General features: G+C 49.9%; 1 protein-coding gene across 19 annotated transcripts in view; it reads right to left on the reverse strand.

Annotated features, from left to right (window-relative positions):
- Jakmip1 (janus kinase and microtubule interacting protein 1) overlaps window positions 1–16636 on the reverse strand; it is a 120594-nt gene extending 103958 nt beyond the window's left edge. For 7 of the 19 annotated variants that reach the window (XM_087583125.1, XM_087583123.1, XM_087583132.1 and 4 more), the window contains exon 1: window positions 16347–16636. The gene's annotated coding sequence lies outside the window, so the exon portion shown is untranslated. 19 annotated transcript variants of the gene reach the window in all.
- Between the last annotated feature and the right edge of the window lie 2275 nt (window positions 16637–18911).

The following is an 18911-nucleotide window of genomic DNA, read 5'->3' on the forward strand; positions in this document are numbered from 1 at the left end:
TGCTGGAGGCTGGGAGAGTGAGTCTGACAGGCCCAGTCTGGTTTTGTCTCATCTAGGCTGCCCAGTGAGTGCTTGCTTATCGTCATCCTGTCTTGGGTACAGCCATCCCATCCTCTCCTGGGAAGAGCTCTGAGCCTGCAGAGCTTGTGGACGCTGCCAGTTGCAGGAACACTGGGCACGTTGTCACTACACAGGATGTTTCCATGGCAACAGCCAAGCCTGCTGTCAATCAGCGTGCCACAGGCTGCTCCGACAAGCACAGTCTCCCAGACTTCTTTTCCAAATGTTAAATTCATCAAAGTAAAATAGTCTTCAAAAGAAAACCGGTATTGGCAGAGATAAAGAACTGAACTTGACACCACTCCCCTGTTTTGTTTAGAAGAACAAGATGGTTCAGCTGCGTTGGTTTTTTGTTGTTGTTTTTTTTTTTTTTCTTTTTTTCGGAGCTGGGGACTGAACCCAGGGCCTTGCGCTTGCTAGGCAAGTGCTCTACCACTGAGCTAAATCCCCAACCCCTTGTTTTGTTTTTTTTTAATGTGGGGTTTGGGGGCTGGAGAGATGGCTCAATGCGTAACAGCCCTTGCCGCACAAGCGTGAAGACCTAAGTTCAAGTCTCCAAAGCTTTATCTCATAAAGATAAAGGTGTGGCCTTGTGTACCTGTAACCCCAGTACTGTGATGGAGACTGAGACGGGAGGATCGCTGAAGCTTGCTGGAGCAGCTCCAGGTTCAGTGACAGACCTTGTCTCAAAGGGACAAGGTAGAGAGTCATAGAGCAAGACAGCCAATGTCCTCTGATGGCTCCACTCGGGCACAGACATGCAAATGGCACCACACGTACACACACCATACATAAACACATTTCTTAAAATAGTTGGCTTAAAAATCATTTTTAAACACTTTATTCTGAGGATGAGGGCACAGGCCAGAGAGGGATACAGGTATCACACTGCTCCGGGACCACTGTCTCTACTTAATGGGTGGAAATCAGCCATTCAGCAAACAGACCGCAAAACATCACCAAAAGGCTGTGGCGAAGCCAAATCCAGGTCCTCTGGCACCTCCATCCAAGACTCTGGCCCACAGTTTTTCATCCCTCCTTCAGTCATTCCTCCTTTCCTAGATGTGCATCCACACCCATCGTCCCATGCAGGGAGAGCACAGTTAAAGAGCCAGGACTTCTTCCTTCTGCAAGAAGATACCGGAAGCCAAGTACACTGACCCTAGAGCAGCAGTTTGAAGCCAGTGCCTATGTGCACCCTGCACTCTGCACCGGGCACACAGCCGAGGTCCTCAGGCCACCCTCAGAATGGCAGGGGAAGACAGAAATTCCTACATGCAGAGGAACCTGTCAAGCCCTTCAGGAAAAAAACAGAACCATAAAACACCCCTGCTCTCTACTTCTCCTGTTGGACGGCCTATCGGAAGCCCCAAAAGGACTAAAGAGGCAGGCTGCTCAAAGGCAGGGGACCAGAGGATATGAAGTCATGAAACGCTTCCTGGAGCTACGGTTGCCACCGCTAACCTTTCTCTTCTCACTGTACAAGCTCTTTAGAGGGGTTCCTTCCAGCCTATGATCCATACCCTTACCCCAGCTGGGGTCAATGCTCCCACTAATGCTTCACTGACCGTATGTCTAGACTACAAACAAACACTGCATTACCTCATACAGGAGGCCACTTTCCGATCCTTTTGTGCAGTAAGAGGGCGCAGCAGCAGCAGCAGCAGCAGCAGCAGCAGGTGCAGGCCCCGCCCCCAGGGCAGTCGCAACTGTGATGGAGAGGCATACAGAGCCAAGCATCCACTAGGGTGAATGGAGCCTGAGAAGGGGCCACGGAAGGGAAGGTGAAGTGGGCTGGGGAGGATCCTGAGTCCCAAGGAAGGCTGGACAGTGGCAGGTGTCGGGGTATAAGCGTTGGGGGCAAAAATGAATGTCCTCGGATTGGTCATGGACAAGATCAGCAGGCAGGGCAGGAAGGTAAAGAGTGACAGTCGAGAAGGGACAGGGAACAAGCTGGGAAACTTGCCACAGAAGGCTGGGGAGGGGGTAAGAAGGACTGTGAGCAGATGAAAGAAAGGAAAAGCGGGGACCTTGGACGTCGCCCAGGAAGAACTGTGCGCCCTCTACTGACCTCTGCTAGTGCCTGTTACAGCGAGTGGTTTTACAGTGTTGCTCCTTGAAAGCTTCTGTCCATTCTTTCTGTCCATTAACAGTACTTCTCTTGGCCTTCATCAGAGAACCTTGTTTTCACAATTGGAGTTAATGAAGGACTCAAGGCCAGTTAGAGTGCTGAGAATATGTGACATCTATAGTACGTCTACCTCAGGGAACATGGTAAAAAACGGTACTGGAGAATAAGAGACCTATGCCATCTTCTGGGCATGATGGGACCAATGCGGTCAGGAACTCACGGCAGCTGAGATTGCCTGCACAGATTGAGCCAGTCAACAATCAGCACAGATGGGGCGGGGCTCCTGAGGCCCCGCCCCCAGCTGAAGAGCTATTGGTAGCCAATGGCTGCTGGGGAAGGGAAGAGTCTTTTTTTTTCCCTTCAGGGACGTGGCCCCTGGTAGGTTGCCATGCTCCAGTGGATGGCCCCACTCCCATGTCCATGCATACAGGCAGCACTAACTGTGAGTTACCAGAGAAGAAAGCACAAAGCGGGTAGGGACGATGTTGGGTAGTAGGGGGTCAGGGCAGGGGGAAGAAGGTCCAGGAGGAGCTGGAACGGGAACGGGGAATGCATAGGACAAAAATACATGGTATTCATATGTGAAATTCTCAAAGAATAAAACAAAATGCCCAAAAATCAGATAATTTAAAAAGGAGTAGGATATGGAGTGGAGGGTGGACTTCCGCAGCAGAGCACCGCCTCGTGTGTTTGAGGGCCTGGGTCTCAATCGCAGCACCACAAAGTGTGCAGGGAAATGAAGTATGTGACTGTCATTGTTGGACACCTCCTCCACTTTAGGGGTTCTGCACACGGATTTTGGTGCTACGCTGTTAACTGAGAGCACGCTTACAGTTGTTAACTAGTCCTGTGGAATCGATCCTTTTTTATACTTATAAAATGTTGTTCCTCGTCTCTAATGATTATTTTTTTTTTTTTGTGGTTCTTTTTTTCGGAGCTGGGGACCGAACCCAGGGCCTTGCGCTTCCTAGGCAAGCGCTCTACCACTGAGCTAAATCCCCAGCCCCGATTATTTTATTTTTAAAGTCTATTCTGAGGGCTGGGGATTTAGCTCAGTGGTAGAGCGCTTGCCTAGGAAGCGCAAGGCCCTGGGTTCGGTCCCCAGCTCCGAAAAAAAAGAACCAAAAAAAAAAAAAAAAAAAAAGTCTATTCTGTTTGTTATCCGCACAGTTACTCGTTTGCTCTGGGTTTCTATCCCCACCTTTCAGCATCCGTTTATACGTCCGGATCTAAAACGTGTCTCACAGGGCAGTGCTGTGGTCCAAGGACTTAACGTTCCCGGATGTAAGTCAGATACGCACCTGCTAAAACCTAACAAATGTGACGGCCTGCGGTGGGGCAGGGAGGTGATGGGTGAAGCTCTGCAGCCATTGAATGGGGTTAGACCCAAGGCCTAGGCAGCCCTTCCTGACATGGGAGGACTCAACAGAAGCAGAACTTCATTGAATATGTAGGTGTCCTGAGTTAGACTAACACCTCCAGTATGTGTGAAAGGCATTTCTTCTGTTTACAAACTCCCAACCTAAGGTATTTTGTTACAGTAGGCCAGGTGGGTTAAGATAGCATACAGCTGGATCCATATTCTTTAGCCGTTCTGAAAACATCCATCTTTTGATAGGGTTGTTTAACATATTCCTGTTTAATGGTGTCATTGGAATGACTAGATTTGCCTTTTTTCCCCTCCTTATTGTTTAATAACACACATATATTTTTATCAAGCTCATTCTCATTCTCTCCTCTACAGCTCCTCCCCTACCCCACCACGCATGTTTCCCTCTCACATCGATGAGCTCTGTCATTATCAAACCCGGAGTCCTCTCAGGGTTGCCCGTACGTGCTTGGGTTTAAGCATGAGCAGACCCGTGTCCCTCATCCCAAAAGGAAACTGACTTGACTCTCCCTTGCCTGTTTCTATCTTTCTGTCCCTCTGTTCCCTTTATTGCTTTCGTCTGCGTTAAATGAAGCAGGTACTGCACTCAGCATATAATTCAGGAGCGAGGAGTTTCAAAGAGTTATTTCTGTCCAATGTAGATAGACGATTTTAAGCTTCTTAAATGGCTCATTTTTCAAATCTATCATGTTTTTCCCCATCTGATGCCAGTAAATGGGAAGGAGCAAATCGACCCTTTATTGAACAGTCACAGGACACCGGCTGCATTTCAGAGTGCCCACTGCCAGCCTCCCGGCTGGGGCATCTGAGGTCTTCAAGTGAATCTCCTCACCAGAAGGAAGGACAAAGTCATTAAGCTTTGGGTATCTCATGATATATTGTGGCAGCCCAGAGTTTCAGACCAAGATATGGTGATGGTGCCTTGCCCTCAAGGACACTGGCATGGGTGTGAAGCAAGCTCTAGGGCCCAGAAGTGTTTTATGAAGTGAACAAGTCAGACAGCACCAAAAGTTCTCCGCTGGTCTCCAATGCCGGAACGGCAACACCATTCAACTTCCTTGCTTCGCTGCAAAGCCCTCCACACCATGCACCAGCAAAAAATGAAAGATAGCTGTAACCCAGCAGCCTGGGGCTTGTGAAGTCTCACAACTACAACTTATACTCTGAGATGGGTGATTGTGCATGCTTCCCTGTCCTCTGCTGAAGGACCCCCATTTCCCGATACCCTACAGCAACAGGGCCCGTTTGTGTCTTGGAGCATCTAGTATTCGTCTGTAGCAAAACCTACAGAAACAGGCAGAGGGAGGTCTGTAATTCAGGCCTTTGGAAAGCGGGCCCACGCTGAGTCACTGTGATATTTCCAGGCATGGGTACATTAGTGAAATAAATACCCATGGTAACCAATGTAATAAAGAAGTCAGACACAAAGAAGGGCTCATGGCCCTTTTGCCTGTGTTAGTTGGTAAGAAGCTGTCACCGCAAATACAGAGCTGGAAGAACATTTTTTTTCCAAAATTTCCTATCCCTATCCCATTAAAAGATGAGGGGTTTTACCCATATGCCCTAGCTGTCATTCTCAGGCTTTTCAAGCATGGGGTGCATTATTGTGGTGTCTGGGTCTCAGATGTCTATCACAGGAAATGGCTACTTGGGGCACAGACTGACCTTACCAAGAGCAGGTGGATCCAAGGATATCAAGGCCCAATGTTTTCAGTTTATGCATATGCTGTTGGCATTTAGTCTAGGCTCCGCCCCACAATTACCTGGCAACAGCCAGGTGTGCCTGACTCATTATAAAATGGGCTGCTTGCCCCCTCTGTCCTCTTGTTCCACTCCCTCTCACTCCCCATTCCCCTCCCGATCTCTCTCCATGTGCTCATGGCAGGCCTCTACTCTCTACTCCTCTGCATGTTCTCTCTCTCTCTCTCTCTCTCTCTCTCTCTCTCTCTCTCTCTCTCTCTCTCTCCCTCCCTTTGTCTGTTTTACCCTCTCAGCTGCCCTCCCCATGCCCTGAATAAACTCTATTCTATACTATACTATCCTGTGGCTGGTCCCTCATGGAGAAGGGATGCCTCAGCATGGGCGCCCAGGGGCATCCCCTTCCCCCATACCTCACTACACATCCACAAACATATTCCTTCTCTTCTTATCTTTTTATAAAACACAGCATATGCTCAACCCAGAACTGACATCATGGCAACCTGAGGACAAAAAGCCAAAATGAAGTCTGTAGACCTGAGTGTTGTGTTCAAATTGAAACCTGGGATCCTGCTGTGAGTGGACAGCACTTTCCTCCTCGTGGTAGCCTCACAGGGAGGTACACAAGTCCCTAGCAGCTACCACACAATTGTCTAGGGCAGTCATAAAGGACGGTGGAGGCAGGGATCCTGGAGAGGTGCCTGACCCTTCCTGGGAAAGGGGGCACATGATGCCGTGAGGGAAGATTCTCAGGAGATAAGCCTAGTAATGAAAATGAACTCCAAATGAAAGCATGGCATTGGCTGGGCAGGAATGGGCAAACAGAGAAAGCCTGCCTGGTCAGGAATAGGTGGTAGACAGTGCAACTGACCAAAGCAAGTCTGTTCCCTGTCCTGAGTATGCTCCAGGGACAGCCCCTAGTTTTCATTCATGTAATTTGTAGCAACTAGGAAACATTCTCTCATTGTCATAGTTTGAATATGCTTGGCCCAGGGAGGGGCACTATCTGGAGGTGTGGCCCTATTGGAGTAGGTGTGTCACTGTGGGCATGAATTTAAGACCCTCATCCTAACTACCGGGAAGTGAATATTCTGCTAGCAGTCTTCAAATGAAGATGTAGAACCCTCAGCTCCTCCTGCACCATTCCTGCCTGGATGCTGCCATGTTCCCGCCTTGATGATAATGGACTGAACCTCTGAACCTGTAAGCCAGCCCCAATTAAATGTTGTCCTGGTCATGGTGTCTGTTAACAGCAGTAAAACCCTAACTAAGATACTCATGGAAAGAGAGGGCTTATAAAGCTCAGGAAATTGGAGGCTGTAGAGAAGGCTCAGTAACTTAGAGCACTTGTTGCCCTTGCAGAGAATCTAAGTTCATTTCCCCAAATTTACACATCTTGTGGCTTATAGTCAATCATAACTCCAGTTCCAGGGGATATAATGCACTCTTCTGACCTCCCTGAGCACCAGACATGCATAACATATGTATACATGTAGGGAAAACACTCATACATACAAAATAAAAATATTTTTAATTTTCTAGGAAGTAAATAAAACTTACAAGACTTAGGAAGCACCTGAAACTCACAGGACTCATACCCCCTGCCCCCTGAAAAATACCCTCAGTCACACAGCCAAACTCATTTCCATCTATGTGTGAGCCCAACCCACTTCCACCTTGATCCCTGCCAGACACTTTCAGGCAGATGTGCAAAGGTGGTCTGACCCTGCTAAGCTTATTCCAAGTGCTCCCTGGGCCCCTTTCTGTACAAAGTATATACTCTGTGATACCCCAAGACACAAGAGCTCCTAGAGAAAAGACAACAAGGGATCATTCAGTACACAATGCCCTAACTGGCCTGGCAGAAGTGGTAGATTGGGAGTCACAGGTAGATTAGGGGCCACAGCCTTGTAGGGAGTACTAGGAGAGATCTTAAGTTTCTAGGGTAAAATACTGTAGACTATTTGAGAAACTAGTGCCATTAGCAGAAGTGACACCAGGAGTGTACCTACATTCTCCAGACATATCAGGTTAGTGATAAACAACTGTGATCCCTCCTACCCCCACCCCAGGGCACAAAACCAAGAGGCCATGAGCAGAAAGCCTTGCAGATGGGACCATCAGTACTCCCTGCCTCCAGCCTTCTAAAAGCCCATTTGGGCTGGTGTCAGTACTGGCTTTGTATTTTTAATCAAACTGTGTGGCCAGTGAGTCTCTCCCCTCCCCAACAAAGGCAGCTCCAGGTCCTCTAGACCTAGGAGCCCAAGCCATAGCAAGACACGAGAAAGCCTGCTGTGAGCAATGGTTCTCTGTCACTGTTTGTCATCAAGCTGAGCTTCTTGTTCACAGAACAGGACACCAAAAAGTCACAAACCTCCCTGGCCCAAGGTCACACAGGCAACGAGAAGAGAAGACAGAGTTGGGATGGGAAAGTGATGGGTGTAAATACCTTGTACTAACAAAACTCTTAGCCTCAGGGAGCTTCAAACTACCTATAGCAGCAGGGCCCAACAGGGATACTGTCACTTCAGTTGTGCAGTGCTTGAGCAAGCCCAGACCTTGGGCAGGCAGGGGGGACAGACAGTCTTTGGCCCCTGAGCCTCAATCTGTCACCTTAAATATTCCAGTGATTACATCATAAAAATTGAAAAAGCAACAAGTGATATTAACACCTCAGAGCATGACCCCCTCCCCACAGGCTCACAGCTCCACTCACCCCTGGGTTTATTCACATTAGTAAGTCTGACCCTATGCCTGCTAGAGTCCTGTCTCAGTGCTCAGGAGCCACACTGTTGGGGTAGCTGTTACAGCACAGCAGTTCAGCTCAGGGGGTCTCCTGGTCATCCACTTGAGCCTCCAAGCCAGAGGAAACTCACTCAGTCTGAGCGCCTCCAGCAAGGACATCGAAGGTCTTATGCTGAGCTATCTTTTCATGGATTTGCGATGGCAGTCCCCAGGATAAACAAGGACACCCTCCAGATCTCACAGAGGAAGCAGAACCCAGAAAGATTAAGCCTTGTGCTCAGAGCTAGCAAGGCAGCCTGGGGAAAACCAAGTCACCCCACCTCCACGCAGCAGCGCTCAGTACACATGGACGCCATCCGGATGGCTGAGAGTCACAAAAGCTTAGGAAATGAGTCTCGGCGTGCATGATGCTTTTTGGGGGTGGGGGGTGGATGTGAAAGAGGGAGACAAGGTCCTATCAGTTCAGGAAGACTCTCAGGAGGAAATTGAAGCAAGGGTAAGGAGAGAGTGGAGCTCTGATCTGTGACAGCAATCTAAGCTGGAAGGAAGCCAAGCAGTCAGCCAGGGCCAGGGCGCAGGACAGCCTTCCAGAGAGCAAACAGCAAACAGAAATGCTTCTCACAGCCAGAGCCCGGCGTGTTCCAGAAACTGGCAGCGAGGTAGCTAGGGTTCCCTGCACTGTGCCAGCTGCCTCCCCTGGCCATTCCGCCACTCCGCACATCCTCTCTCCAGCTTCGGGAGTATTCCCTTGTTCTTGCTGGTGAGATTAAGGAGCCATTAAGCCGAACTGGTTGGATGCTCCCAGAACGGCGCTGGGCATGGAGAACCCATAACCATCACAATGGTTAGCTTCATGTTCTGTCAATTTACCTCAGGTTTGTTCTCCCCCCCCCCCCCCCCCCGGAGCTGAGGACCGAACCCAGGACCTTGCGCTTGCTAGGCAAGCGTTCTACCACTGAGCTAAATCCCCAACCCCCCCCCCCCCTTTTTTTTAAAGAGGAGTCATGTAGAACAGGTGGGGGAGGGGGACGGTCTCAATGGACGATGCAGATTGTGACTCCATGACACAGTGTCTCATGCTGGAGTGCACAGGTGCAGTGTCAACCTCCAGAACAGTATTAAAAGGGACACAGGAGACCAGTCGTCTGTCACTACTCGCCTGACTTTTATGCCTCGGCTCTCCTGGGAAGCAGGACACCGCTCCTATAGCACATCCCGCTCCTTCCATCCCCGAGGAAAGTACCAAAGGCTCTAGACTCAAAACATTGCGAGGGAGAGGCTACAGGCCAGAAAGCGGAGCCAGCGTATCCCTGTGACCTGGAATACACAAGCACATTACCACCACAAAGCCCAGTCCCCACTGATGCACACAGAACTTCTTTCATTCCTCAAAATGGTCCTTCAGCCAAGCCAGGGTCATGGGGAGAGAGAGCAGGCAGCCAGGGCCCAGCCCCAGGCTGCTGTGCTTAGGCTGAAGTCATCAGGGCACTGAAGTGTGCTGAGGGTATATCCAGGCCCTAGAAAGGGGAAAGAGGCCACACTCAGGTCACGCTGAACAACACAGAATGTGCTGTCCCAAGGCACCACCTTACTGATCCTGTCTGCTGCACAGTGCCAAACAAGGTCTCCCCATCCTTCTGTCCAGAGGATTTGCAAGCACAAAAAATCCAGTGTTCTACTTTACTTTCCGTCGCTGTGATAAAACACTGACTAAAAGCTGGGGAGTGTTGGTATCAAGAACTGCTTTCCATCCTCCAGCAGTGACTTCACTTAGTCACCTGCTCATCTGTTGCCATGGCCACGGCCATACATTGCCAGCATACCTTTGGCTTAGTTCTCACTTTTACCTGGGAGCAGTTACGGCAAATTTCAAATAAACGGCAGACATTTCCTGCCCCCTTCTCTCTCTCTCTCCTCATCTTCTCTCTCGTCCCTCTCCCTTGTCTCGTCGTTTCATTAAACCTCTCCACATGGAACCGTGTTGGCCTGGTGTGGTGTGTCCGACACGAGCCGAGATTTCTATCCCAACAGGGAGGACCCCCTCCACACTCTCAATGGGCAGGCCTTCTCCCTCACACCTCACATGAAGGCAATACGCCTTAGACAGGCCCACAGGCCAATCTGATGAAGGCAGTTCCTCAACTGAGACTCTCTCCTGCAGGTCTGTATCAAGCTGATAAAGCAAACTATGGGAAATGACTCAACAGATAAGGTACTTTATCACCAAGTCTTGATGTCCTGAGTCCCATCCCCAGGAGTCACACAGTAGAAGGAGAGAACCAACTCTCACAAGTTGTCCTCTCACCTCCACATGCAGCTGTGGCAGGCACTCTCCCCTCAATAAATAAATAATGTCATTTAAAAAAGTTAACTATGGCACCCCTCCCCCAACCCCACCCAGTGAACTCTGAGACACAACCGTATCACTTCAAGACACATTCTTTCATTCCTTGGTCCCAAGAGCTCATGTTACTATCGCCATATAAAAGACAATATTCCAATTTTAAAAGTTCCATTCTAAAAAAAAAATCGTCAATGATTTTAAAGTCCGTGATTTTCTTTCAAAACCCAACATCAGGGCACCCAAGATGGCTCAGCAGTTAAGACCATTGGAGCTCTTGCAGAAGACCAAGATTTGGTTTCCAGCACTCACATGATGACTCACAACCATACACAGTACACATACATATATATATGTGCATACGGGCAAAACATTCAAACACATAAAATAAACCCAAAAATTTTATAAACAAAAATCCAGGGTCTAGAGAGATGGCTCCGTGGTTAAGAGCACTGGCTGGTCTTGTTGAGGATCTGGGTTTATAACCCAGCACCCACATGGTGGCTCACAACCATTTATAACTCTAGTACCTTGGAACTAACTCTTTGCTGATCTCTGAAAGGCACCGCTCGCCCATGCACACAGTGCGCTTACGTGCATGCAAGCCAAACGCTCACACACGTAAAATATAAAAAATAAAAAATGAATCCAAAGTCTATTAACTGGATGCCTGTGAAATCTAAAACAAGTCCTGTGTTTTCTTATTCCAAAAGGAAAGGGGCAGACCACATTTACAAGCAAAACAAAACAAAACCAACACTCAACAGTAGGAAAAGTTCAGTGTCCATCTGGGACTCACTCATGATTTTCTGGGCTCCAAGTGACTTGGTTGTAGTCACCTCTTCAGTTCTGGTATCCACAGCACATAGCTTGCCTTGTCAGCTCTAACCAGCTGTACTTCACACCCACTACTGTCCTTGCAGGATGTCCCAAGGTCCAGCATCTCCAATATTTTCTGGGGTGTCCACAGCCATCTCTTCACCAATGGCCTCTCTTGGCCTCCAAACTTCAGCTTCTCTCCATGATACCTTCAATCAATGCTACTGAGGCTATACACTGGTGGCCTGGCCTGGCCTCTCATGGCCCCTTCATGTCTTCAAAACCATAACCACCTAAGGGACTCTTACACATTCTCAACTTCTGTCTCCAGCTTGAGCTTCAGCCTTAAACCCTCTGGACCACAGCTTCTGTGTGCTGACCCAGAGGAAATACCTCTCAGAAGATTTCATTTCAGTGATGCTGGTTTCTTATTAATCACTGTTGACTCTTCAGCCCTAGTTGACCAGAAACTACAGAGCCTCCATTCAAAATATCATAAAAAGGCACCAACAGAGTCTTTGAGGGTCTCTCAAACTCCCCTCTGAAGCTTCAGAAGCCAGGCCTCCACACCAGTCCTCCACTGTCTGCACAGCTCTCAGCACCCACACATTCCAAGCTCCTACAGAACAGCCCATAGAGTTCTGAGCACAAATGGCTTTTCTAGCCCAAAGCTTCAAATGTTTCCACCCTTGCCCCAAATAACATTGGTCAGTTATAACAACTCCCCTTGGTACCAATTTCTGGTCTAGTTTGCTTTCTGTCATTGTGACACAATATTGACCCATAAAAACTTCAAGGTGGGTGGGGTGGGAATTGTTACAGGTTACAGCCAGTTATTGAGGGAACTCAGGGCAGGAACTTGAGACAGTGACTTGAAGTCAGGAACTGAAGCAGAGGCCATAGAGGAGTGCTGCTTCCTGGCTTGTTCCCCGTGGCTTACTCAGCCTGCTTTCTTATACAACTTAGTATCGACTTCCCAGGAGTGGCACACTTCGCAGTGGGCTGGGCCCTCCTACCAATTAGCAATCAATGTTCTACAGACATACCCAGAGACCAATCTGATGGAGGCAATCCTTCAATTCAGACTTCCCTTCTAAAATGTGTCTCGGTCTGTGTCAGGCTGATGAAAGTCCATGACAGCAGGACCATTGACTTCACCAAATAAGGAAAGTAAAAAGCATGGGATCCTGAAGGGCGCAGACATTTGTACAGTTAACTGGTAAAAGGCGATGCTGGCATTGAACCTGAGGCTGGGATTTGCACTGGGCAGTGAGGGCCAGTAAAGAACTCATCCTGCAGTTTAGGTTGATAGAAAGTTCTGGAAATGGATGACAGCCATGGCTGCAGAGTAGTGCAACTGTGCTTAATGCAACAAACTATGCACTTAACAAGGATTACTGTAATAGCCATTGTTAAATAAATATACAGTTAATGTAAATAAAGTATTTTAAGAATTGATCAGCAAATTTTGACATTATATATAAGATACTATACCCTGCACCCCACAAACGTGGTAAAATTAAATGAGTGGCAATAAAAGTATAAAGTTCCAAGAAGGAGAAGAAGAAGAAGAAATAACACTGACTTTTTGGCTATGTCCACCTTCTCTGTGCTCATTTGTTAAGCGATCTCCCTCTGCATCTCAACAAGTTCAGAGTCAGAGGCAGCATGGTCCACAGGGCAGCAACCCCCTCCACCCACCATGTCAGCTCTACCAGGTCCCAGCACACACAAAAAAAGCAGGGGTTGGGGATTTAGCTCAGTGGTAGAGCGCTTGCTTAGGAAGCGCAAGGCCCTGGGTTCAGTCCCCAGCTCCGAAAAAAAGAAAAAAAAAAGAACCAAAAAAAAAAAAAGCAGGGCAGGGTTCTGTTTACACAAGTACTAGCTGCCAACCCTGGTGTGGACCCTAATGCTTGCTAAGAGCTTTGCTATACTGTTCTAAAAACCATGACATTTGCCGATCCACTCTGAAAGTTCCTGAGAAGCACAACACGTCCTGGGCAATTTAGAAAAGGTTATGTCCAAGCCAGAGGCAAGAGCAGAGTGCCGTCCCATCACCTCCCCTCCTCTGGGTTGCCCTCAGAATGCTGACCTCTTTTCTGCTTCTAGTCAGGGTCTGTCCCTAAAAGATTTACTTTTAGTTTATGTGTATGAACATCTTGCCTGTGCCTATACCTCTGCACCATTTATGTGCTCAGTGACTGCAGAAGTCAGGAAGGGGCATGGAACTGGAGTTACAGATGGTTGTGAGTTGCCATATGGGTGCTAGGAACCAACTCAGGTCCTCTTCAAGAGTAGCAAGTGCTCTTAACAGCTGAAACATCTCTCCAGACCCCCAAGCAAGGTTCTGACCCAGCACCCAATTACATCTTCCAAGTCCCCGTGTCCACTTCCTATGTATGAAACTCCGGCCTTCTCCACTCTCAGTTCAGGCTCTCGGAGCTACCCCGACCCCTGTACCACTGCTGCCTATGGCCTCTGCCTGCAGAACCGCATGAGCAAAGACAGCACGTCTACAACACTTTGGAGTTGGAGGATTGCTGGCCATCCCAGGACCCTCTTCTGAGCCTCTAACTATAGCAATCCCAGTGGCTAGGAGGCTATTCCAGTGGCATGTTTCCACAGAGATAGTACCCTGTTTTATGCTAGCCCTTCAGGAAGATGGTGATCCATTGCTGGGGTATCACACGTAGGGCAGCATTTGAGGTAGAGGAAAGCTCACTGCTCTTCTGCTCCTCCACAGGAGCAGACTGCTGATCACATGATCTGTACCTGCACGGCATGTGGCTAAAATAAGGATCCCTCATGGCAGAAGTGGGAGGTAGAGTGGTGCGAGCTGCTCTCCTTATATAACCTGCCCTCCTACAGAGCACAGAGACTGAGCGCCTTGCCTAGAGACACAGAGCCACTGGGAACTGAGCCCCCCTCACCCAGGACTGCTTCTTAGGATCATCAGCATAGCTGGAGGGCAAATGAGAGTTTCCAGCATGAGAGCTGAAAGACACAGATCATCATGACCATTTGGTAAGAGGACCACACCTCTGATCCACAAACAACCCCACAAACGAGAGACACTGCCCTCCCCCATTTATACAGGAAATGAAGACTAAGCAGGGCTTAGCACTCTTGCCCAAGACCTCTCACAGCAATAAGAATCAGGGCATAGATGAGTCTAGTGGGGCCATTCTATCACCTTGGAAGAGGAGACCCACTCAAGAGAATGGGGACCACAGTAATAAACTCCCCACAGGAGGAGGACCCTTTGTCAGAAAGCCCAGGTGGAAAACGCCTGCACATCCAAAGAGGCAGGTAGGGTTTAAGACATCTCAGTTCCCAGAATCCCTAGTGGGCTAGAGCTACCTGAGGGAAAGCCCACACAAATCCTGTTGTTGCACACATGTGTGACGCTCTGGGAGGTACACAGAGGGAGTCACACAGTCTTCCAAATCAAGAGAAAAACCACAAGAATGTAACTCCAGTGCAGGGCGTTAAGGCATGAACAGGAACTTCTCAGAAGACAAGAAGGAAACATTGTTTGAGAGGAAGGGCAGGGAAAACCAAATTTGTGTGCACACATGACCCATGAATCCCAAAAGTTGCTGGGACAGGACAGCAGGAAAAGGGATCAAGTGGGCCAGGAACACCAACAGTGAGGAACTTGCTGCCACAACGGAGCCAGTGGGACTCTGAAGATGGTTTATGGCACAGGGAATAGCAGTCTTGTCATCAACTGGAACCACAGACCTTTTGAGAATTTCTGGTTGTGAAATGGCCCAGATGGTGAGAATTACCTCCAACTGCAGTGCAGACCTGGAGTAAGGTCACGATGAGCACGTCGTGACAATCCTCAGCTTCGCAAATGAACCCACAAAATGAGCTTTCGCACTACCCCTCACTTCGAACCCGACCCTTCCACTTGCCCCGCCCACCTGATAGAACAGTCGAGGACCAGCCCTCTGATCTGGAGAAACAGTCAGCTCCTCCCCTAGCCTTGCCCACACATCAGAGACTCCCAAATTATACGAGGTGGCATCAGGTGTGGCTACTCTTCTCCCGTTCACCTCCTATGCTTTGGGAGGCACTGCCATTAAACGTGAAGGTCCAGGGGAGGGGGGTGGGAAGGGTGATAGGCCATGCTACACCAGGAAGCACGGACTGGCAAGGCGCTCTGCTTAACTTTGTGGTCTACAAGGAGCTGGCCAGACGAAGTAAGGGCGTGCCCAAAATGGGAACAGCACAGCAAAGACCAAGGTCAGTGTGCCTGAGTGTGCGCGAAAGGCAGCGCTGAACAAGTATCTTTGAGCTTAAAACGCTGAGGAGAGACTAGGGGAGAGAGAACCTAGTGTGCGGGAAGAGAAGCGAAAGGCTCCAGCCTGACCAGAGGCCTAAAACGGCCTATCCTTAAAATCCCGCAGCTGAGAGGATGAAATGATGGACAGAAGGTCTAGGAATGTGCAGCACAGCGCAGCTTCTTAACAGGAGGCCAAAAGGTCGCCAACCTGATCGCCCAGGAGCACGGCATGCTACCGGGCAGTATCACGGAGTTGATCCTGGCGCCTGCCCCGAAAGACCGTGCGCCCAGGGCGCGCCGCCGGGCACAGGGTGGATACCAGCCTTTCTTCGCAGCGCCCCAGCCTTCTACCCGGCGCACACGTGGGCGGAGCGGCGCGAGGGTGTGCGTAGCCCGGCAGCCGCAGCGTGTGCAGTGCGTGGGGTGGGATATCGCCAGGGCGGCCTCCCCCTCCCGGTCACCCCTACACACTCTGGGCTCCACCTAGGCAGAGACCCTCAGGACAGGAACCGGCCGGCCAACCACGCCCCCCACGCCACTAGCACGGGTGGGTCCCCTCCCACTCCTCACTCCTGGACGTAATGACAAGACGACTGGAAAGCGAGGTGGCGTGAGCGACACAGGGGAGCCACCGGCCAGTGTTCCGGAGCGCCGCCACCACAGAAAAGATTGCGGGGGGGGGGGGATGTCTGAGGAAAGTGGGGGAGGGGAGATGGGCGGGGCCGGGAGGTGGAATGAACTGTTATGAGAGGCGCAGAGGCTGGGGGTGGGGATCGGACTAGCAGCAAGGGTAGCGGTGTCCTCGTCGCAGGGTCCGCCCACTGGGTGCGGTGTCCCGGACCCCCTTCCTCTGCGGCACACCTGTACCCACCTGCTTGACGCTCCGACCCAAACCGGGCAGCAGCCGGGAGCCGCATTCTCCAGCCGCCTCCTCCCCGCGCGCGCCTACGCTGCTGTCCCAGTCACCGCTGCCTTAAAAGGGACAAGATAGAACAGAAAATGAATGCATGCAAAAAATGAAAATAAAGAAAACCTGGACCGTAGCCGAGGAGGCTCGGCCCGCGGAGAACCCGTGCACGATGCGGGAACGGCGGGGACAGGCGCCGCACGCTAGCGGCTGCAGGTCGGTGGGCGCCGGGCGCCGGCTCGCGGTGCGGCCCCGCCCCCTCCCGCGTCGTCCCTCCGATTGGTGTTTTCTCTCGCCAGTCATGGGGAGGGCGTGGCGTCCTCGCGGCCCGGGGCGAAAAGCCCATAGCGGTGGTCAGCTCCCGGCACTGGCGAGCTTGCGCACTGAGCTGGGAAGGCCTGGGTGTAGCTAGTCTGGACCACCGGCTACCACAGGCAAGAGAAACAGAGGAGGGGCTGGGTGGGGGTCCGGGGGGCACACTGTCTCAGGCCTAGGAAGCTCTCCCTGCCCACAGAGACCGCCCACCGCGGGATGGTGACCATCCTGGGAAAGATGCAGCGAGTGTCTCCCCCACTTTGTGCAGATAAGAAATCTGAAGATCAGAGGTTAAAGCGAAATGTTCAAGGTCACGGTGGTAAGCGAAAGGCCCAGGATTCCGAAGGTTCTGAAATCTCCATCATTGAGCAAAACCGAACCTACTTCAAGACAATGCCATGACAACCACGATCTTGCAGGGTTTAGCTAGACAGAGATCCATTAGTTCAGTGTAAGTCTAGAGATATGTATTGAGGACCTTCTGTGTTGTCTGTCTCTAAGATCTAAGGACAATGGGGTGGACAAACCAGCAAAGATGGGGAAGAGCATCCATGCCCAAGGAACAGTTTAAGGACAATGGGACATATTTGAAAATCTAAAAAGGACTGTCTCAAGGCAGAGAAGACTGGAAAGGTAAGAAAGAAGGAATGGGGGACTGAAGAAATGACTCAGAGGTTGAGAGCACTGACTGCTCTTCCGGAGGTCCTGAGTTCAATTCCCAGTAACCATATGGTGGCTCACAACCATTTGTAATGGGATCCAATGCCCTCTTCTGATGTGTCTAAAGACAGCTACAGTGTGCTTAGTTTACCTAGAATAAACAGCAAGAAAGAAGAAATGGGCAGAAGCCAGCATAATGTCTTATGGGCTATGAGAAAGCATTTGGAGTTTACCCTGAGACTCGTCTCACCTTGGGGGAAATGGCTATCAGATTCACACATTTTAAATAAACCCTGTTGAGCTGTGGAAACAAACAAGCTGGAATCCCACTGATTTGTTTCCTGTCTGCGCTATTCATCCTGCTTGAGTCAGTGGGGCTCTGTTGATGGACAGCTGTCACAGGCCACACTTACAAGATTGGGTCAGAAGGAGCACGATTTGCAGAGCATGTAAAGGAAAGGTGGCCTAATACAGGTGTTTGTAAAATCAACCCTCCTACCTCAAAAGCACCACACTCTCTTGCATTTCATTGGCCAACATTGGTCATGCCTGACTTTAGAGAGAGCAGACCTTTCCAGAACTGTGGGGGAAGACCCAGAATGTTTGTGAGGGACTCCAAGGACATCATTAACAGCAACAGACCAGTTGTAAAGAGAGCATGGTCTGAAATGGGAGCCTGGTAGCTACAGGAACAACAGGAAGGGTGATATGATAGGAACACGGGTAACCGGGAAAGGAATAATCAAAGCCCATCTCTCTCTCTCTCTCTCTCTCTCTCTCTCTCTCTCTCTCTCTCTCTCTCTCTCTCTCTCTCTCTCTCTACCTCACAATAGGACCTGCTTTAGAAATAAGACCTTGGCAAGTGTCGTTAATTAGGATGAGGTTATCCTGGAGTATGCTGGCCCCTCATCCAGTCTGACTCCTGTTCCTATGAAAATGGGTACAGAGAGGTACACAGAAAGGGCATAGTTGGTGAACCTGGCATCGCCAGAACCCCAAACATCAACAGCCCCCCTTGAGAAAGGAGCAGAAGGGAGGCGTCTGAGAACCACATCCCTGCAGAGGGGCTTGAATGGCTGGAGGAAGCCATTCTAGCTTAGAGCGAAGACAATAAGTTTCTGTTACTAGAGCCACTGAGTTTGCCCTGATTTGATACATGTGTATCAGTTACAGTTTGCGTTTGGCCACAAGTTATCTGAAGCACCCTTCTACAGTACGTTAAATTGTATTTTCTCATTTAAGAAACCCAAGGCAAGGCAGCCCTGACTTTCTCCTGTCCTCTCCTCCTCAACATGGGATTTCCTTCCTTGTAGTGTCTTCAAGATGGCAAGGTCACGCCCATCTTCCTGCATCCTGTCATCATTCCAGTCAAGAGAGGGAGATTCAAAATGCACACACATCCCACAGCTCCTTACAACAGCTTTTCTGGAAACTCTCCCAGAGGCTCCCGCTTGATATGTTTGGCCAAAACATCATTGCACAGCCTCTCTGACTCCAGAGCAGGAGTTCTCTTTTATTTAAGGAAGCATTTTTTTTTCAGATTCATAAAGAAAA

This window comes from Rattus norvegicus, chromosome 14, assembly GCF_021556685.1.
Source record: "Rattus norvegicus strain SHRSP/BbbUtx chromosome 14, alternate assembly SHRSP_T2T, whole genome shotgun sequence".
Classification (NCBI taxonomy): Eukaryota; Metazoa; Chordata; class Mammalia; order Rodentia; family Muridae; genus Rattus; species Rattus norvegicus.